The sequence below is a fragment of the Cetorhinus maximus genome, chromosome 23 (genome assembly GCF_964194155.1).
Source record: "Cetorhinus maximus chromosome 23, sCetMax3.hap1.1, whole genome shotgun sequence".
Classification (NCBI taxonomy): Eukaryota; Metazoa; Chordata; class Chondrichthyes; order Lamniformes; family Cetorhinidae; genus Cetorhinus; species Cetorhinus maximus.
The window spans coordinates 18606757-18628760 of record NC_135901.1 but is presented as its reverse complement, the minus strand read 5'-3'; the positions used below and the strand labels follow the sequence as shown (position 1 = coordinate 18628760).

General features: G+C 44.7%; 3 protein-coding genes and 1 pseudogene across 4 annotated transcripts in view; 3 read left to right on the top strand and 1 right to left on the bottom strand.

Annotated features, from left to right (window-relative positions):
- The window catches only part of LOC144697047 (uncharacterized), a 288147-nt gene that overhangs the window by 77628 nt on the left and 188515 nt on the right, over positions 1–22004 (top strand). The gene's annotated exons all lie outside the window — the stretch shown is intronic.
- Positions 1–22004, top strand: part of LOC144697176 (uncharacterized) — a 245052-nt gene that overhangs the window by 151157 nt on the left and 71891 nt on the right. The window lies entirely within an intron of this gene.
- Positions 1–22004, bottom strand: part of LOC144697067 (uncharacterized) — a 62323-nt gene that overhangs the window by 10656 nt on the left and 29663 nt on the right. The gene's annotated exons all lie outside the window — the stretch shown is intronic.
- LOC144698406 (uncharacterized) lies at positions 69–8372 on the top strand (annotated as a pseudogene). Its single transcript, XR_013580513.1, has 5 exons — positions 69–906; positions 1522–2086; positions 2168–2491; positions 7662–8162; positions 8238–8372. The product of XR_013580513.1 is annotated as an uncharacterized LOC144698406 (transcript).

Genomic DNA, 22004 nt, shown 5'->3' with positions numbered 1-22004 from the left:
GCTGGAAAACCCTCAGCACAAGATGGCGGCGGCCGGTTGCCCGGGTAACCTGGGCCTGTCACCGGGGAGGAAGCCCCGCCTCCCTGATCCGCCCTGACTCCCACTCGCAAGATGGCGGCCAGTGAGCCCGCTGCCCCCGGGCCTGTCACCGGGAGGGAAAAGTCCAGTTTCCGGCTGGAATTTGTGACAAATCAGCTTTCAAAATGGTGCAGAGTTTCAGCCAATGAGGGAGATCCGTGATCAGCCCCGCCCCTCATTCACTCCGATTGGTGGAAGATCTGTCGCTGCCGCTCGGGCCTCCTGTCCTGCCCCCTCTTCCTATTGGTCCGGAGCTGCCATCAATCACCGGGCTTTGCGAGTTGAAGCATGCGCAGTGCTGATGCTGTCGCTGGAGTGAGGCTTGTCGGCCCCTAACCTGAATAAGGAGTTTCTGGTCCCGCGTTTGTATCGAGCGGGGGAAACAGCTGCGGCTTCTCCCGGCGACAGGCCTGAGTTAATGGTCACCATCTTTATAGAGGCCGCAAACCCGCAGGAGGCAAAAAATCAGAGAGAGAGTTTGTTGTGAAATCAATGGGTTGTTGTAAATCAGGAGGTCAGGGTCACAGTCAACAACAACAACAACTTCTATTTATATAGAGCCTTTAGCATCAGAAACCATCCCAGTGCAATTCACAGGAAAATTATAAAACAAAGTGTGACACTGAGACACATGAGGAGATGTGAGGGCAGGTGACCAAAAGCTTGGTCAAAGAGGTAGGTTTTAAAAAGTGTCTGAAAGGAGGAAAGTGAGGTAGAGATGGAGAGATGTAGGGAGGGAATTCCAGAGCTTGGGGCTGAGGGAACTGAAGACACGGCCACCAGGGGTGGAGAAACCACCTTCACGATTGTTCATTAAATCTCCACACAGTAAGTTCTGGATACAAGGTTAATGTGTTATTCTGTATCAAAACAAAAATACCGGGAAAAACTCAGCAGGTCTGACAGCATCTGCGGAGAGGAATACAGTTAACGTTTCGAGTCTGAATGACTCTTCATCAGAACTATGGAAAAATAGAAAAGAGGTGAAATATAAGCTGGTTTAAGGGGGTGTGGGACAGGTAGAGCTGGATAGAGGGCCAGTGATAGGTGGAGATTGCCAAAAGATGTCATAGACAAAAGGACAAAGAGAAGTGCTGAGTTTTTCCTGGTATTTTTGTTTTTGTTTTGGATTTCCCGCATCCGCAGTTTTTGCTTTTATCTTAGTGTTATTCTGTATGGTTGGTCAGAGAGTTTCAGATTAATCTTTTAACACGAGTAATGAATGAAGTGAATCTCTAGTTGTACAAATTTGTTAAAAGGATACAGAAAGAATTATCCAGCACTTTATCTGGATTTCAGCCCAGGGAGAAGGCAGAGTGTGTGGGATGGGGTTCTGCTGCTTTGAGGAATAGGAGAGGAAAAAATGTTCCATTGAAACTAGAATTGTCTGTTCTGAATTTCTATCCTCTACTGACAGATGACTTGTGTAAATCCCTTTTACAGGATATTAGAAGGGGAGAATTTGTAGACACATAATTTGAATCGAACATCACATCAAGATCTGACAGTCACTTGATTCATCAGGACCTGAATATCATCAGCCCTTGAATCTGTAAGGAGAAATGTTTGTCCGTGGGAAAAAGTTTCAAACATCAGTGTGACTGGAAAAACACTGAGACACGCACACACCAGTGAGAGTGTTCCAGTGCACTGACTGTAGAAAGAGCTTTAACTGGTTACACAGCTGGGAAAAAAAATGGCATCATTTACAGTGGGGAGGAACTGTTCTGTGTGTGAAAAAGGCTTCATCTGATCATCAAACACCATGGAGAAACCATGGAAATGTGGGGACTGTGGGCAGGCATTCACTACCCCCTCCAAGCTGGAAACTCATCGACGCACTCACACTGGGGAGAGACCATTCACCTGCTCTGATTGTGGGAAGGGATTCACTCAGTCATACAGCCTAGCATTACACCAGCGAGTTCATACTGGGGAGAGGCCATTCACCTGCTCCATGTGTGGGAAGAGATTTGTTAATTCTTCCAACCTTCTGAGGCACCAGCATGTTCACAGTGAGGAAAAACCATTCATTTGCTCTTATTGTGGAAAGACCTTCAGTCTTTCAACCATCCTCATCTCACACCAGCGAGTTCACACCGGGGAGAGGCCATTCATCTGCTCCGTGTGTGGGAAGGGATTCACTGAGTCAGCCAACCTAGCATTACACCAGCGAGTTCACACTGGGGAGAGGCCATTCACCTGCTCCGTGTGTGGGAAGGGATTTATTAATTCATCCAACCTGGTGTCACACCAGCGAGTTCACACTGAGGAGAAACCATTCAGCTGCACTTCCTGTGGAAAGAGCTTCAAGCATTCAAGTAATCTCAGTGTGCACCTGCGAGTTCACACAGGAGAGAGGCCATTCACCTGCTCCCATTGTGGGAAGGGATTCACTTGTTCCTCTCACCTGGTGAGGCATCAGCGACTTCACAAGTGACTGCATGGATTGGATTCTAATGTTATTGCTGCTGTTAATCATATCCAGCATTGAACCATGTTCATTGTGACAGCTGGGGTTTGTCTCTGCTGATGTTAATAATCCCTGTAACTGGGCTGGAGTCTAATGTGCTGAATCTATAGCTGATTGTGTTCTTGGGGCGGCAGTGTCCCTTTAAGAACTGCTGTCTGATCTTCCCCCACAACTCTGTGACATTCATCAGAAATTAGTTTACAACAAGATCATGAACTTTTTTTTCAATCCTAAATTGATCTTTGGTAGGAACTCTACAATTCAGTGTCTGAAAGGTTCCACTGATTAACATCTCCAGTTAGAAAGTGCTGATTAATCCCTGCTAACAATTCTTACTGACTTGCACATTACACACAGAGACACCTCTGTTATCCACCAAAAAGAAGGGGAATGGGATTTGGAGAATCGAGAGTCCCCAAATGTTACCCCTCCTGTCTGGTACAGAAATCCCCTTGGCATGGAAATGGGGACAAGTCCAATCCAAGTAATGGACTAAGAAATCGCTATCTAATAAACTTATGAAATCTTCAGAAATTTATCGAATATTATCGAAATTGTTCATTCACTCTCTTATGAAGGATGCTTCCATAGCAGCTTACTGGATGACAAACACAGGACAGGCCTGTTATATCTGCCAAGGAGGCCTCAAGCACATTTCCTGAAACAAGACATTTCTAACCCTGATGCGATTGAATCTCATGACCCATATTTAAACCAACTGTCTGTCTGAAGGTTAAAACAGGCTCTCGAAAGCAAAAAGATTTCAAAGTGATTTGTAATGGCTTCAGCCCAGCACCCACACTCTAGCTCACACCAGTAAACCGTTCAGCGGAGATTGCAGCCACCAGCTACAGAGACCAGCATCATCCGTCTGTTTGTCCTCCAGGACTGGTCAACCATTCTGACCTGTCATGGGTCATCTGTTTTCCTGTCTATTTAGCTCACTGATCATATTTAAACTGTTGCTTCTCAATAAACTACTTTCAAATCACTTCTGAGCTCGACCCCCTTTTTCGGGTAATCTGTGACTCCCAGACCTAAATCTTACGAGTGTTAGGAGCAGGATCACAGTGGTCGAGGTCATAGGCTTGAGAAGTAACAGTCTTAGTTAAATGTGAATGGGGAAGTTCCTAAGTGAAGCCAGGAGTATACAATGACATTAACATATTACAGGGAACGATGGACAGATAGACTGACAGAGAACACAGGCACGCCAGGGGTGAGAGATATCCTGGGGATTGTAGAAGGGTATGATGGGAATTACAAATGTATCTCTATAGGCTTTCTAAAGAGGCTCAAAAAGGCCAAATTAAATTGAAGAAAGTCCAGAATCAGTTGGAAAATATCCACAAGGTGGATGCAGGTGAAGAAAGAGCTGGAAAATCTTTAAATTCTGTGCATGAACTTTTGTTTGAACCATATGTATTTACGAAATGCCAATAATTTAGAATTGTGTGAGATTTTCTGCAGGTGGGGAGGATGAATCGAAACATTTTACTGGAATAGTTTTTACATTTATTTTTGGTGGCAGCTCAAGGGTTTGTGTTGCTGATTCTGATAATTCTAGTAGCTAGAGTATGTTATTGATGGTATGTAATCATGAAATTATGAAAACAAGCTCTTAGCTTAGAAATAACTGGGTTAGCCAGAAATCCATTTGTGAAAAGTCATTAAGAATACTTCCTTCTCAAGGTGGGGAGATCTGGAAGAAATCATTGTCCAATAACCATGTAATTTTTAAAGAAATTTATTGATTGTAGGAATAGCTCTCTCTCTCTGTCTCTATCTCTCTCACTTATGAAGAAAGCTTCCTGGGTTGACAAACACAGGACAGTGAGGCCTGTTAACTCTGCCAAGGACATGTCTCCAGTACAGAGCATGAAACAAGACAAACTTGATAGGGTCCGTGGAAGGTGATGCGGTGACCCATGTGTAAACTAACTGAGTAAAGGTTAACAGGATGGCCTAGAAAGCGATGAGCCACTAAATGACTTCAAGGATTTCCAATGGAAATAGGAGGGATTAACTTGAAAATCTATCCCTTGATAATTTAATAAGTGATTGACAAAAGACCCCCAGAAATAATGTATACAAACAGCCTTTCAAGAGGAAAATCAGTTTAGAGAAGAAAGAACTTCTCAGTGATCTATGCTGGCTTCAGCTGAACACTTTGGCTTAAAGAAACCAAGAAAGGAAGAGACTGCCAACTCCAGCCACGGAGATCAGCATCCCTCTGATCCGACACCAGTAAACCATTCCGAGGAGACTGCCACCTCCAGCCACGGAGATCAGCATCCCTCTGATCCAGGACCAGTAAACCATTCTGAGGAGACTGTCACCTCCGGCCATGGAGATCAGGATCCCCCTGATCCAGGACCAGTAAACCATTCCGAGGAGATTGCCACCTCCAGCCACAGAGATTAACCGACTCTTGCTTCTCCCTATCCATTTGTCCAATCAGGGACCAGTAAACCGTTCTCACCTGTGATGGGTTGTATGTCCTTTCTACCTTTTTAACTGATGTATCATATCTAAACTGTTGCTTCTTAATAAAATGCTTCAAAATCACCTACGACTTCGAACCCCTTTTTGGGTAATCTGTGACTCCCGAACTAAAATCTTACACTTGTCCATGAGAGTAATTGAAGGTACAAGAACTGAAATAATCTAGAGTAATGATGAAGTGTTATTTGTGGTTCAGTGTTTGCATTCATATCTCTCAGTCGGGAGGCTGTGGGTTGAAATCCACATCCAGAAACATGAGTATAAAATCCAGGTTGATATTTTGATGTAGTACTGAGGGAGCACTGCACTGTCAGTCTATGGCCCCATCTGTCCTCTCAATTGGGTGTAAAAGTTCCCAGGATGTTATTCCAAAGAGCAAGGGAGTTCTCCCTGCTGGACTGCTTCATTTTTATCCTCAGCAAACATCACTGAACAGGTTATCTGGTCACAATCACATTTCTATTTGTGGGATCTTGCTGTGCACAATTTGGTGACTGCATTTCATACATTACAACAGTAACGACACTTCAAAAGAACTTCATTGGCTGTAAAGCACTTAGGGATGTCCTGAAGTTGTGAAAGGCGCTATATAAATACAAGTCTCCATTCACAAAGGAGAAAATGCCCAAAAATACAACAGTCGGTAACAGGACACCAATCAGTCTCCTCTTATCTTAGAGAAATCAAGGACTGGAACACTGTGTTTGACACAAAGCTGATTTATTTAACCTATAACCAGAATATTAAACTCCAGCCCAGTTACAGGGATTACTAACACCAACAGAAACAAACTCCAACTTTCAAAATGAAATGGTTCAGTCCTGGATGTGATTAACAGCAGCAATAACAGCAGTATCCAAGTCCTGCAACTTGTGAACTTGCTGGTGTGTCTGCAGGGTGGATGAATGAGAGAATCCCTTCCCACTGACGGGGCAGGTGAATGATCTCCCCCTGGTGTGAATGCGCTGGTGTTTCAGTCTGAGGGAATGCAGAATGAATCCCTTCCCACACATAGAGCAGGTGAACAGCCTCTCTCCAGTGTGACTGCGCTGGTGAATCAGCAGATCCATTTTGCTTTAAAGCTCTTCTCACAGTTGGAACATTTAAAAGGTCTCATGTCAGAGTGAACACGGTGTGAAGTGAGGTGGGGAAGCTGAATTAATCCCTTTCCACACTCAGTGTAGATGAACGGTCTCACCCCAGTGTGAATGCGCTGGTGTCTCAGCAAGGTGGATAACTGAGTGAACCCCTTCCCACACACAGAGCAGGTGAACGGCCTCTCCCCGGTGTGAACTCTCTGATGATCCGACAATTTGCACAACTGAGTGAATGCCATCCCACACGCAGGGCAAGCGAATAATTTCTCCCCAGTATGAACTCACTGGTGTAACTGAAGGCTGGATAACTGAATGAATCCCTTCCCACACACAGCACAAGTAAGCGGAGTAAGAGCGAGGCGGTGGGTGGGAGAATTTGGAAACACTTTGTGGATCCGCAAACCCTGAGGAATAATTGTCAGCTCCTGATTTGCAGCTGCGGGGCTTCTCCCTCCCAGTAACAGGCCCAGGTTAACAGCCGTCATCCTGGGTCAGCGAGTGGAGGATGGTTCACATCAGAGGATGGGGGAGGGGGGACAATAAATAAGAGGTTACACTTTGGGCTCAAATCAATGAGGATCTGATCTGTGGGAAGGAAGGAAACCCTAGGAGGTGGGCGGGGAAGATTCAGAAACACTGGCTGGAGGTCCCAAACCCCCAATAAGACTCATTGATTTTATTGTCAGTCTGCAGACAGGAGCTGGAGAACTGAACCCAGGCAGAGGAGAGGGAGGGAGAAAACTGGGAGTGGAGGAAAGAAATGGTGAGATGGGTTTGGATTTCAGCCCAGGGAGGAGGGAGAGTGTGTGGGACGGGAATTCACAGCTTTGGGGGAACAAGAGAGGAAGAAATGGTCCATAGAAACTAGAATTGCCTGTTCTGAATTTCTAGGCTGTACTGACAGTTAAGAGTTTTGTAAACTCCTTTTGCAGGATATTAGAAGGGGAAGATTTACAGAGGGAAACTCAAATCAAGCTTCACATTAAGATTTAAAACCGTCACTCGATTCATCAGGACCTGAATATCATCGGCAATTGAATGTGGAAGGAGAAATACTTGTCTGTTTTGTCTGTGGGAAAAGATTTCAAACATCAGTGTGACTGGTAAAACACTGAGGCACACACACACCCGAGTGAGAGTGTTCAGTGCACTGATTGTGGAAAGAGCTTCAACCAGTTACATAGCCTGAAAAAACATCACACCATTCACAGTGGGGAGAAATCATACACGTGTTCTGTGTGTGGACATGGCTTTAACTGATTATCCAACCTGGAGAGTCAAAAGGACTCTGGCACCATGGAAAAACCATGGAAATGTGAGGATTGTGGTAAAGGATTCAATTATCCATCTCAGCCGGAAATCCATCGACGCATTCACATTGGGGAGAAGCCATTCACCTGTTCCGTGTGTGGGAAGGGATTCACTCAGACAACCAAACTCATGTCACACCAGCGAATTCACACTGAGGAGAGGCCATTCACCTGCTCTGTGAGAAGGGATTTACTCAGACATCCTATCTTATGTTTCACCAGCGAATTCACACTGAGGAGAGGCCGTTCAGCTGCACTCACTGTGAAAAGAGGTTCAGGTCTTCATCTGACCTCAATATACACCAGCGACTTCACACTGGGCAGAAGCCATTCACTTGTTCAGTGTGTGGGAAGGGATTCACTCATTCATCCGGCCTTAGGTCACACCAGCGAATTCATTCTGAGGAGAAGCCATTCAGCTGTACTTCTTCTAGGAAGAGCTTCAGGCATTCATCGGCCCTTGCTGAACACCAGCGAGTTCACACTAGGGAGAGGCCGTTCACCTGCTCTGTGTGTAGGCAGGGATTTACTCAGTCATCCAGTCTGCTGAGACACCAGCGAGTTCGCACTAGGGAGAAGCCGTTTAGCTGCACTTCTTGTGGAAAGAGTTTCAGGCAGTCATCCACCCTCATTGCACACCAACAAGTTCACACTGGGGAGAAACTGTTCACCTGCTCTGTATGTGGGAAGGGATTCACTGTATCATCCGCCCTCGAGTCACACCAGCAAATTCACACTGAGGAGAAGCCATTCAGCTGCATGGACTGTGGAAAGAGGTTCAGGTGTTCATCTGCTCTCCTGGCACATCAGCGAGTTCACACTGGATAGAGACCATTCACCTGCTCCATGTGTGGGAAGAGATTCACTCGGTCCTTCAACCTAGTGTCACATGAGCGAGTTCATAAGTGACTGCAGGGGTTGGATTCTGCTGTTATCGCGGCTGTTAATCACATTCAGGATTGATAGTCTGACAATGTCAAGTTTGTTTCTGCTGATGTTAACAACCCCTATAACTGGCTGGAGTTTAATATTCTGGAGGTGTCACTGATATTTGGGGCTGCAGTGTCCCTTTTTAAAAGCACCATCTGTGATTGTTCCCCTGAATTCATGAACTGCTGGAAGGATGGATCCGTTCCACAGGACATGCATGACACAAAAATCATCACAATTTAAAAAACAAAGGGGACAGAGGAGATTGCAACAAAAACTTTGTCCACCAAAGGTCCTCAGTCTCATCCACTCCTTTCATGACACCGTGCCCTCTACAGTTTGACGGCTCCACTTCTGACAGTTTCAGTGTGAAGAATGGTGTGAAACAGGGCTGTGTCCTAGTCCCCACTTTGTTTGCTATTTTCTTCTCCATCTTCCCTGCAGATATGGAAGGAGTTTCCCTGCATACTTGGTCAGACGGTAACCTCTACGATCTGTCCAGACTGAAAGTGAAGACAAAGTACAGCCTGTCTCGATCAGAGACCTCCTCTACAGTGATGATGTCATGCTTGTGACTCACACAGAAGCTCAGTTACAAAGACTCGTGGACTGTCTCTCCCATGTCTGTAACTTGTTCACCCTCACTGTAAACATCAAGAAAACTGTGGTTTGGGGACTGGGTGTCACATCTCCATCCTTGATCACACTAAATAACACCCCACTGGAAGTGGTCAGTGAAATCTATGACCTTGGGTCCACAGTGACAGACAATCTGTCCCTTGATAGAGAATTCGATACATGTGTAGGGAAAGCAGCTCCGCTTTTGGCCGACTCACGAGTCGTCCATGGAATAACATCAAGCTGCCTCTCAGCACCAAGAGGCTGGTTTATGAGGCCTGTGTCCTCAGCACCTTGTTGTCTGCCTGTGAAACATGGACAATTTACAGTGATCAGGAAAGGAAGCTCAACAACTTTCACCTTCGCTGTTTGCGGCACATTCTGGGCGTCTCAGGGACAGAATCAGGAATGTGGCTGTCCTCTCAAAGACAAATCTCCCAAGTATGCTGGCTCTCATCAAGCAGAGGTGACTTCACTGGCTCTGAAGAAGAATCATATCAGACTTGAAACGTTAACGCTGTTTCTCTCTCCACAGGTGCTTCCAGACCTGCTGGGTTTTTTCAGAATTTTCTGTTTCTACCCCATAAGAGGCTTCTGGCCTCTCTTCCATGGTCTTGACTGTGTCTGGGTGGCTCTGGAGAGGGAGCATGTGGTGTCCACTCATACGGCTGATACTTTCCACCACTGGTGGTTACCTCAGGGTACAGTGTGTCTCAGAGATACTGGAAACAATATTCTGGTTTAGTTAGGAAGGTTCTCTTCACTCTAGTTGGGGCTTTGATGCTGATTTTGGGCTCTTTTAGTTTAATTGGACAACATGTTTGAGATAACAAGAGGAGAAAGAATGTCCGATAGAAACTAGAATTGTCTGTTCTGAATTTCTGTGCTGGACTGACAGTGATGACTTTTGTAAACTCTGTTTGCAGGATATTAGAAGGAGATGATTTGAAGATGGGAAACTCAAACCAAACATCTCATCAAGATCTGACAGAGTCACTCGATTCATCAAAACCTGAATATCATCGGCCTTTGAATGTCGAAGGAGAAATGTTTGTTCTGATTGTGGGAAAATATTTCAAGCATCAGGATGGCCAGAAAAGCACCGAGACACACACACCCGAGTGAGAGTGTTCCAGTGAACTGAGTGTGGAAAGAGCTTTAACCAGTTACACAGCCTGAAATAACATCACACCATTCACAGTGGGGAGAAACCGTACACATGTTCTGTGTGTGTACAGGGCTTCAACTGATTGTCCAACCTGGAGAGACACAAGGACACTGAGACCACAAAGAAACCGTGGAAATGTGTGGACTGTGGGAAGGAATTCACTTGCCCATCCCAGCTGGAAGCTCATCGACGCAGTCACACTGGGGAGAGACCGTACATCTGCTCCGTGTGTGGGAAGGGATTCACTCTGATGTCCAGCCTTCATTTACACCAACGAGTTCACACTGACGAGAGGCCCTTTAAATGCTCTGACTGTGGGAAAGGCTTTAAAATCTCACTGGATCTAATTAAACATCAGTTTGTTCACACTGACAAGAGACCATTCAGTTGTTCTCAATGTGAGAAGAGATTCAGACAGTCGCCTCACCTCATTCAACACCAGCCAGTTCACACCGGGGAGAGGCCGTACACCTGCTCCGTGTGTGGGAAGGGGTTCACTTCATCATCCAACCTGGTGACACATCAGCGGGCTCACACAGGGGAGAAGATATTCAGCTGCTCTGTATGTGGGAAGGGGTTTTCTCAGTCATCAAATCTGCTGACACACCAGCAAGTTCACACTGGGGAGAGGCCATTCACTTGCTCTGTGTGTGGGAAGGGGTTTGCTCGATCGTCTCACTTGCAGACACACCAGCGAGTTCACAAGTGACTGCAGAGGTTGGATTATGTTGTTAATCACATCCTTTGTTTCTGTTGCTGTTACTACCCCTTGTAACTGGGCTGGAGTTTAATATTCCGGATATCTGTCAAATAAATGAGTTTGGATGAAAGCAGACAGCGCTGTTGTAAGAACATAAGAGAAGGGAAGAGAAGCGTGAGAGGAGTGTCTCCAGCTGCAGCTCCTGGAAGCCCGGGTTTCAGAGCTGGAGCGGCGGCTGGGGACACTGTGGAGCGTCCGCGAGGTGGAGAGTATAATGGATAGCACGTATAAAGAGGTGGTCACACTGCAGGCTAGGAGTCCACAGGCAGGAAGGGAATGGGTGACCACCAGGCAGAGCAAGAGGACTAGGCAGGCAGTGCAGGAATCTCCTTTGGCTATTCCCCTGCAAAACAGATATCCTGCTTTGGATACTGTTGGGGGGAATGGCCTCTCAGGAGAAAGCAGCAACAGCCAAATTCATTGCACCGAAGTTGGCTCTGCTGCACAGGGGAGGAGTAAAAAGTGTGGAAATGCAATAGTTATAGGGGATTCAATTGTAAGGGGAATAGATAGGCATTTCTGTGACTGCAAAGGAGACTCCAGGATGGTATGTTGCCTCCCTGGTGCTAGGGTCAAGGATGTCTCAGAATGGCTAGAGGACATTCTGAAGGGGGAGGGTGAACAGCCAGTGGTCATGGTTCACATTGGTACAAACGACATAGGCAAAGAAAGGGATGAGGTCCTAAAAGCAGAATATAGGGAGTTAGGAAGTAAGTTGAAAATGGGACCTCAAAGGTAATGATCTCAGGATTACTACCAGTGCCACGTGCTAGTCAGAGTAGAAATAGCAGGATATATTGGATGAATACGTGGCTGAAGAGATGGTGTGAAGGGGAGGGTTTCAGATTCCTGGAACATTGGGACCGGTTCTTGGGGAGGTGGGACCAGTACAAACTGGACAGGTTACACCTGGGCAGGACCGGGACTAATGTCCTGGGGGAAGATTTGCTCGAGTGGTTGGGTAGGGTTTAAACTCAAATGGCAGGGGGATAGGAACCTATGCAAGGAGTCAGAGGAAAGGGAATCAAGGACAAGAACAAAAGATAGAAAGGGGAATAAGAAAAGTGATAGTCAGAGAAATCAAGGGCAAGACTCAAACAGGGCCTAAGTGAAAAAAGTGGGATTGGGACAGGTAATGTTAAAAAGACAAGCCTTAAGGCTTTGTGCCTTAACGCAAGGAGCATTCACAATAAAATGGATGAATTAACCACGCAAATAGATGTAAGCAGGTATGATATAGCCGGGATTACGGAGATATGGCTGCAGGTTGACCAGGGATGGGAACTGATCATCCAGGGGTATTCAGTATTTAGGAAGGACAGACAAAAAGGAAATGGCGGTGGAGTTGCATTGCTGGTGAAAGAGGAAATTAACACAATAGTGAGGAAAGATATTAGCTCCGACGATGTGGAATCTGTATGGGTAGAGCTGGGAAACACTAAGGGGCAAAAAACGTTAGTGGGGGTTGTATATAGACCCCCAAACTGTAGTGGTGATGTTGGGAATGGCATTAAACAGGAAATTAAGAGATGCATGCAATAAAGGAACATCTGTAATTATGGGTGACTTTAATATGCATAGAGATTGGGCAAATCAAATTAGTAACAATACCGTAGAGGAGGAATTCCTGGAGTGTATATGGGATGTTTTTCTGGACCAATACGTTGAGGAACCAACTAGAGAACAGGCCATCCTACACTGGGTATTGTGTAACGAGAAAGAAATAATTGACAATCTAGTTGTGCGAGGCCCCTTGGGGATGAGGACAATAAAATGATAGAATTCTTCATCAAGATGGAGAGTAATGTAGTTGATTCTGGAACTAGGGCCCTGAATCTTAATAAAGGAAACTATGATGGTATGAGGCACGAGTTGGCTATGATGGATTGGGAAACGTTACTTAAAGGGATGACGGTGGATAGGCAATGGCAAACATGGGTGAACGGCAACAATTGTTTATTCCTGTCTGGTGCAAAAGTAAAACAGGAAAGATGGCCAAACCATGGCTTACAAGGGAAATTAGAGATAGTATTAGATGCAAGGAAGAGGCATACAAATTGGCCAGAAAAAGCAACAGGCCTGAGGATTGGGAGCAGTTTAAAATTCAGCAAAGGAGGACCACGGGATTGATTAAGAAGGGGAAAATAGGCTACGAGAGTAAGCTTGCGGGGAACATAAAAACTGACTGTAAAGGTTTCTATAGGTATGTGAAGAAAAAAAGATTGGTGAAGACAAATGTAGGTCCCTTACAGTCAGAAACAGGAGAATTTATAACGGGGAACAAAGAAATGGCTGACCAACTAAATACATACTTTGGTTCTGTCTTCACAAAGGAGGACACAAATAACAAACCAGAAATGTTGGGGAACACAGGGTTTAGTGAGAGGGAGGAACTGAAAGAAATCAGTATTAGTAGGGAAATGGTGTTGGGGAAATGGATGGGATTGAAGGCCGATAAATCCCCGAGGCCTGATAATCTACATTCCAGAGTACTTAAAGAAATGGCCTTAGAAATAGTGGATGCATTGGTGGTCATCTTCCAAGATTCTATAGACTCTGGAACAGTTCCTGCAGATTGGAGGGTAGCTGATGTAACCCCACTATTTCAAAAGGGAGGTAGAGAGAAAGCAGGGAATTATAGACCAGTCAGCCTGACGTCGCTAGTGGGATGAGGATTCTGATCTCTGTTTGGAAAACTATGAACAAATGGCTCCTTGTAAAATGAGCTCAGGGTTACACTGGGCAGGAAGAGAACCAGAAACCAAAATGGGACAAGAGACTGAGTTTAAATTAGTTAGGGAGAGAAAGAAGGAAGTAGGAAGGAAACCCTGGGAGGTTTGGAGAAACCACTTTCACAATTGCTCATTAAATCTCCACACAGTAAGTTCTGGACACAAGGTTAACATCTGATATTCTGTATGGTCGGTCAGGGTGATTCAGATTAATAGGTAATTAAGTCATATGGACTCGAAACGTTAACTGTGTTCCTCTCCGCAGATGCTGTCAGACCTGCTGAGTTTTTCCAGGTATTTTTATTTTTGTAATAGATAATTGATTTGGTTCGATAGATAATTGGTTAATGGAAAATTCATCACAGTGGTGGGTACTGAATTGTGATGATGATACAAATAAAACAAGTAATCATCACTCATGATATAGTTATAGACAATATTAAAATAAATTGAAAATATTAATCAGTTAAAGGATGGCACAATTATGATCTTTTCAGCATAAAGTCATTACAATATGTTACAAAATGCAGGACTCCTTAATTTATAGAATAGAAATGAAAGGTCTACTGCACTCTGCATTTTCTATTAAAGTCCTTCGATCATATGTTGTCAGCTTGAGTTCATTAAACTGTCAATCATTTACATCCTATATATGAGTTTTATATAGTGGGCGATCGGGCTATCTTGTAGTGTTTGTCCCATAGCTTATTTGCAGATGGTATCTTTTCTCCTGAACTCCATTATACATTTACTTCCATGTGGTTGGGCAGTGCCTTTGAAAGGTGGGATTCTGGAGATTTCTGCTGAAGTCCAGACAGAGTTTTTCCCACATTTCAGCAAGGGAACACACATTCAGACGTTTGATTGTGTAATGTTTTGTCACGAGTCATGAATGAAATGAATTATCAAACATTTTGCTATCTCTATAGGATTTGTTGAAAGGATACAGAAAGAATTAATTATCCAACACTTTATTTGGATTTTAGCCCAGGGAGGAGGGAGTGTGTGTGGGATGGGGATTTACAGCTTTGGGGGAACGAGAGGAAAAATGTTCCATGGGAACTAGAATTGTCTGTTTTGAATTTCTGTCCTGGACTGTCAGTGATGTTTATTGTAATCTCCTTTTACAGGGCTTTAGAAGGGGAAGATTTGCAGATCGGTAACTCAAACCAAAAATCATATCAAGGTCTGACAGAATGACTCAGTTCATCCAGACCTGAACATCATCGGCTTTTGAATGTGGAAGGAGAAATGTTTCTCTGTTCTGACTGTGGGGAAAGATTTCAAACAACAGGAAAAAGCACTGAGACACACACACACCTGAGTGAGAGTGCACTGTGCACAGTGCACTGACTGTGGAATGAGCTTTAACCAGTTACACAGCCTGAAAACAAACAGAACCATTCGCTGTGTGGAGAAACCATACACGTGTTCTGTGTGTGAACGAGGCTTCAACTGATTGTCCAACCTGGAAAGACTTAAGGACACAGACACCATGGAGAAACCATGGAAATGTGGGGACTGCGGGAAGGGATTCAATTACCCATCCCAGCTGGAGATCCATCGACGCAGTCACACCGGGGAGAGGCCGTTCACCTGCTCGGTGTGTGGGGAGGGATTCACATTGTCATCCAGCTTACATATACACCAGAGGACTCACACTGGGGAGAAGCCGTTAACCTGCTCCGTGTGTGAGAAGAGATTCAATTTTCTGTCCCAGCTGCTGAGACACCAGCTCGTTCACATTGATGAGAGGCTGTTTAACTACTCTGATTGTGGGAAGAGCTTTAAAAGACGAGAGGACCTGGTCAAGCATCAGTTTTTTCACACTGAGAGACGGTTCAGTTGCTCTCACTGTGGGAAAGGGTTTAGACAATCACTGAACCTCATAAAACACCAACACGTTCACACCAGGGAGAGGGCACTCACCTGCTCCATGTGTGGGAAGGGATTCACTCGACTATCTTACCTCAGCTCACACCAACTTGTTCACACTGATATCAGACCTTTCCAATGCTCTGAATGTGAGAAGAGCTTTAAAACCGCAGATGATCTGCTGAGACACCAGCGAGTTCACACTGAGGAGAGGCCATTTACCTGCTCCATCTGCCAGAAGGGATTTATTTGTTTGACCAACCTCAAGCTGCACCAGCGAGTTCACTCTGATAGGAAACATTTCAAATGTTCTGACTGTGAGAAGAGCTTTAAAACTACAAGGGATCTGCTGATGCACCAGCGCATTCACACAGGGGAGAGGCCATTCACCTGCTCCATATATGGGAAGGGATTCACCCGTTCATCCCACCTACTGACGCACCAGCAGGTTCACACTGGAGAGAGGCCGTTCACCTGCTCTGTGTTTAGGAAGGGATTCACTCGTTCTTCCCACCTAATGAGACACCAGCGAGTTCATAATTGAACAAAGGGGTTGGATTTTGCTGTTATCACTGCTGTTAATCACATACAGGACAACCAGGTTCATTCTGACAGTGGGCTGATGTTAATAACCATGTAACTGGGCTGAAGTTCAATTCATTTGACAGATCTCAAGATATTCATGTTGTTTGAAACACAGAGTGTTGTGTCCTTAATTTCTCTAAGATAAGAGGAGAATAATTGATGTTCTGTTACTGACTGCTGCTTTTTTGGGCCTTTTCTCCTTTCTAACTCAAGATTATTTCAGTTCTCATACCTTCGGTTAATCTCATGGACAACTCCCAGCTCCCCATACCTTCCAGAATGTCTCTCCTGGCCTTGGGATCCTGGGAAGGTATCTGTAACACTCCTGGGATCAATAAGCACAAAACCCAGCCTGTTAATCACTTTCAACTACTGGCCTTAGTGTGGGTCCCCCACAGCAAAAGTCAAATAAATCAGTTTTATGTTAAACACACAGTGTGTTTATTATTTAAAATATCTGTAACACAAGTTAGTTCTTTTTGAAGTGCTCTCCCTCTGCCCTGTCTCCTCCAACCCCACCTCTATAAGATTAAGGTTCGGGAGTCATGGATTAAACAAAAAAAGTGTTCAGGTTCCTCAGTGATTTTAAAGTTGTTTATTAATTATTAAGTAGTTTATTAAGAAGAACCAGATTAAATATGATCATAAACTAAATGGATATAAAATAACATCCGACCTGTGACAGGTGAAAGTGGTTTTGACAGCAGTCTCTTGTTCGATGTTTGCAGCTGCTTTCTCTTTTGTTCTGTCTTCTCGAGCTGACTGAGGGGTTAGGAAGTTAGGAATGTTTTTGCTGATGAGGACTGCCCCCTTTCCCTCTGAGCACCCGTTAAAATACTTTATTTCTAGGGGCTGGTAGTTTACCCCATGTCAATCACTTGTTCGATTTCCCATCTGGTCAGTGACCAGAGGCGAGGTAGCCATGGTGTCCCTGCCTTCCCCGCACCACACCCCACCCCACCCCCCCCCCGCCCACCCCCATCCATCACTTTGCTTCAAGATCATCTTGCAGTTTATCTTGTGCTTGGTGCCACCTGTTAACTCCTGCCAGACACTTGCCTAGATTCTTCTTGCCTGTTATCTCTGTTTGTCCCTGGCTCTGGCTGCTAAGAACTGTTTTTTTCAAAGTGAGAGAGAGAGAGAGAGAGAGACAGCAGAGACAAAGTAACAACCTTCTGTCAGACAGTCTTATGCAATACCTGCTGATTCTATAATAATTCTGTAATATTCTTAGATACATCTCTTACAGCACCCCCCTTTGAGAAGGAAATATCCTCACAACTGTTTCTGACTAACCTAATTATTTCTACACTAGAGTTCGTTTCCCTAATTTCTCGATAACATACCATAGATAACATACTAAAGCTACTGGAATTATCAGAATCATCGTGACAAAATATTAATCTGAATCACCCTAATTCAACTATACAGAATAACAGACGTTAATCTTGTGTCCAGAAGTTTCTGTGTAGAGATTTAATGAGCAATCGTGAAGGTGGTTTCTCCAAACCTCCCAGGGGTTCCTTCCTTCCTTCTCTCCCTCTCTAAGTTAAAGTCCGTCTCTTGTCCCGTTTTAGTTTCTGATTCTCTTCCTGCCCAATGTAACCCTGAGCTCATGTTTTACAAGGACCAAATATTTTGATAGCTTCCCAAACAGATCAGAGCCCTCCTGAAACAACAAAAAAAATTGCTGGGAAAACTCCCAGCATCTGTGGAGAGAAAGACAGAGTTAACGTTTCAAGTCCGTATGTCTGTTCTTCAGAGTCTTTCTTTCCACAGAGGCTGTCAGACCTGCTGGGGTTTTTCCAGCAATTTTTGTTTTTGTTTCAGATTTCCAGCATCTGCAGTATTTTATTTTTTTTCAGAGCCCTGCTCATTGATTTGATCCCGAAGTGTAACCTCTTAAAGGGGGAGAGGGAGGTGAGGCCTCATGTAAATGCTATGTGTAGGCCGAAATCCTGGATTAGAACCTCCACGTCCCGCGTTTGCAGCTCCGGCTCTTTTCCCCGGAACAGGCCCTAGTTAACGGTCGCCATCTTAGGGCAAGGGGCGGCGGGGCACATGCGCAGTGGGTGTCTCTCTGATTCAGAGCCAGGACAATGGCCCATGACGTCACTGAGGAACCTCTGGTTTGGGGGGAGCTGTGAACATGAGAATCAGGAGCAGGAGTCGGCCATTCGGCCCCTCAAGCCTGCCCCACCATTCAATAAGATCATGGCTGACAAGGAAAATATTTTACTTTCTCATCTGCATATTCTCCCCTTCAAAACCCCTGTAAAAGGAGTTTCCAAAAATCATTAGTGTCAGTCCAGGATATGTCACCTCTTTTCTATTTTTACTTAGTTCTGTTGAAGGGTCATTCGGACTCAAAACGTTAACTGTGCTCCTATCCGCAGATGCTGCCAGACCTGCGGAGTTTTTCCAGGTATTTTTGTTTTTGTTTTGGATTTCCAGCATCCGCAGTTTTTTGCTTTTATCTTAGTGTTTAATTGACTGCCACTTCTCTTCAAGGAATGCCTACCTTGAAGAAGTTTTGTTCTTCTCTCCGTCAGGATTTTCGTAACTCTCTTTTGCCTTGTTTACCCACCTATCACTGGCCCTCTATCCAGCTCTACTTGTCCCACCCCCCCTCCACCCCCGTCCTCCTTAAACCAGCTTATATTTCACCTCTTTTCTCTTTTTACTTAGTTCTGTTGAAGGGTCATTCGGACTCGAAACGTTAACTGTGCTCCTATCCACAGATGCTGCCAGACCTTCTGAGTTTTTCCAGGTATTTTTGTTTTTGTTTTAGAAATTCACAATATTCTTTCCTCCTGCTGACAGGGAGAACAGCGAATGTGCCCTGCCGCACATTGCCCCGTATAAAGATGGCAGTCGCTAACCTGGGTCTGCCATCAGCATACAACTGTGCATGTATCACACTGGTAGAAAACACAGCCAGGGGACAGTGTTGTGAATTCTTATCCTGGACTGACAGTGATGGATGTTGGAAACTCCTTTTCCTTGGAGTCTGAAGGGGAGGATTTACCAACAACAAGTCAAATTAAGAGAACCAAGAGAATTGTCTCCTCTGAATCTCGAACCTCGACTGACACTTATGACTTTTGTGATCTCCTTTTACAAGGTGTTAGAAGATTTGAAGACTGCCAGGTTGTTCTCTGACTCCAGTGCTTCTGATATCTTTCCAGCTGCCGGCTCCAGCAGGAGATTTTAAATTTGAAAACAGTGAAATTGTTTCAGAGGTGAGTGTTATTGAGCATTCTTGACAATTTAGAGTTTTTAGTGCTGAGCTCTGGTTCCATGGCTCAGGGGCTGGTGTGGATCCTTTACTGTGGATCTGAATCCATGTCCATCCATTGCTCTGTTTCTCCTCTGCCCTCCCTGATCATCTCTCTGTCATTGTCTAACTTCCTCTGTCTCTTCTAATGGGTGTGTTTTAACCATGTTTGATATTTTGCTGTTATTTCCACCAACTGTGTCTAAATGAGGTTTCCACTGCTGCCCATCCCCCCAGCTATTCACTACTGATTTACCAGCTTTATTTCCCCGCAGTCAGGAATTGTTTTCTCCTTCACGAGAGATCATTTCTCTTCCACTTCTAAACTTATATTGACCATCAAATTCTGGTCCATTTTTATTCCCCATAAATTCATTTTGCACATCCTGAAACATTAACTCTGCTTCTCTTTCTACAGTTACTGCCGAATCTGCTGAGTATTTCCAGCATTTGCTCTTTTTATTTTAGATTCCCAGCAGCTGCAGTATTTTCCTTTTGTTTTATTGCAGACGTTTCTCACAGAACTGAATCTAAAAACAGAGATGGACCAATTAAGAGCTGATTATTAGGTTGGGTGTTGGTTGCAGAGTTTGGTCCCTGGCCTCCATGGTATGTGCTTATTCACATAATCATTGTGTGATTACAATACAGGAGACCATTCAGCCTGTCATGCCCGTGCTGGCTTTCTGCAAGAGCAAATCGGCCAGTCGCATTCCCCTGCCCTTTCCTCGTCACCCAACTTTTACCTTCAGGTGCTTATCCAATTCCCTTTTGAAAGCCTTTGTTGCATCCGTTTGAGCTGGAGTGGAGATTGAGGAGAAGCTGCTGGGTTTAACCCTGAGGTCTTTGGAACCCAATTGGACCCAGAAATTTCCAATGTGAAATTGTCAAGGGAGGTAGATTCCAGTGGAAATCAGGTTGTTAAATGGACACTGTCCGTACAATGTAAAATAATATTGTTTTTGGAATAGATATTTCTAAAGATGCTTTTAATCTATTTTACATACACATATTTTGAAAATTTATTCTTGGGGTTTTGGTATCACTAACAAGACCAGCAGCAGATATTACCCATCCCCAGTTACCTGTGGAGAAGATGATGTTTTACCTTCTTGATCTGCTGCAGTCCGTGTGGTGAAGGTGCTCCCACAATGCTGTTAGGTAAGGAGTTACAGGATTTTCACCCAGTGATGATGAAGGAACAGTGATATATATCCAAATCAACAGCAATAATGTGTATTTAGATCATGCCTTTCATGTAATAGACCTTTCCAGTGTGTTTCACAGGTGTGTTACAAAGCAACATTTAACACTGAGCCACATAAGAACATATTAGGGCAGGTGACCAAAAGCTTGGTCAAAGAGGTAGGTTTTAAGGAGTATTTTAAAGGAGGAATGTGAGATGGAGAGGCAGAGAGGTTTAAGGGGGAAATTCCAGAGCTTCGGGCCTTGGCAACTGAAAGAATAGCCACCAGTGGTGGAGCGATTCAAATCAGAAATGCTCAAGGGGTAGGAATTAGATGAACACTGAGATCCCGAAGGGTTGTGGGGCTGCAGGAGAGTACAGAGGATGATCATAGCCATGGAAGGATTTGAAAACAAGGATGAGAATTTTAAAGTTTGGTGCTTAAATGAGAATCTTTGTAGGCAGCAAGCACAGGGTAATGGGTGAAGAAAACTTGATGGAAGGAAAAACATAGGCAACAGAGTTTTGGATGAGCTCAAGATTACAGGGAGGTTGAATATGGGAGGCCAGTCGCAAGTGTGTTGGGATAGTTAAGTCCAGAGGTAACAAAGGAATGGATGAGGGTTTTAGACTCGGGTGGAGTCGGGCAATGTAACTGAGGTGCAAATAGGCAGTCTTGGTGATGATGCAGATGTGGTTGGAAGCTCATCATGAGTTAAAATATGACACCAAAGTTGTGAACAGTCTGGTTCAGCCTCAGACAGTTGCCAGGGAGAGGGATGGAGTCGGCGGCTAGGGAGTGGAGTTTGTAGTGGGGACTGAAGACAATGCCTTCAGTCTTCCCGATATTTAAATAGAGGAAATTTCTGCTCGTCCAGGACTGGATGTCGGACAAGTCAGAACGGTGTGTGAGTGGGAGGGGAACTTGGAGTCGGAGGTGATGCAGACTGGGTGGTAGGTTACCTTCCCTGAAGGACATTAGTGAACGAGTTAGGTTTACAACAATCCCCATACACCTACTCCCTTGGCCCTTCTAGGTTGAGGGTTTGGGAAATTCTGTCGAAGTTCTGGTTGAATTGTGGATATATAAAATCGCTCTCCTTTACCCCCCTCACTCTCCCATCTCTCTCTCTCTCGTCTCTCCTCCCATAGAGGCCAGAACCTTGTGTAGGCCCAGACTGGGAGGCCTGTTCCCTTCCCTGAAGGACTTTAGTAAACCAGTTGGGTTTTTACGACAATCCAGCAGTTTTCATGGTCACTTTTTCCTAGTGCCGGCCTCGCAGATCACCAGATTCATTCAGCTCAGTTTCACAACCTGTTTTTGTGTTTTTGTGGGTTCTCTTTCACTCCCTTTTTTCTGTTTTAAATCAATTTCATAGGGTATGAGAAGAGGAGGATTTGCAGTCGGGA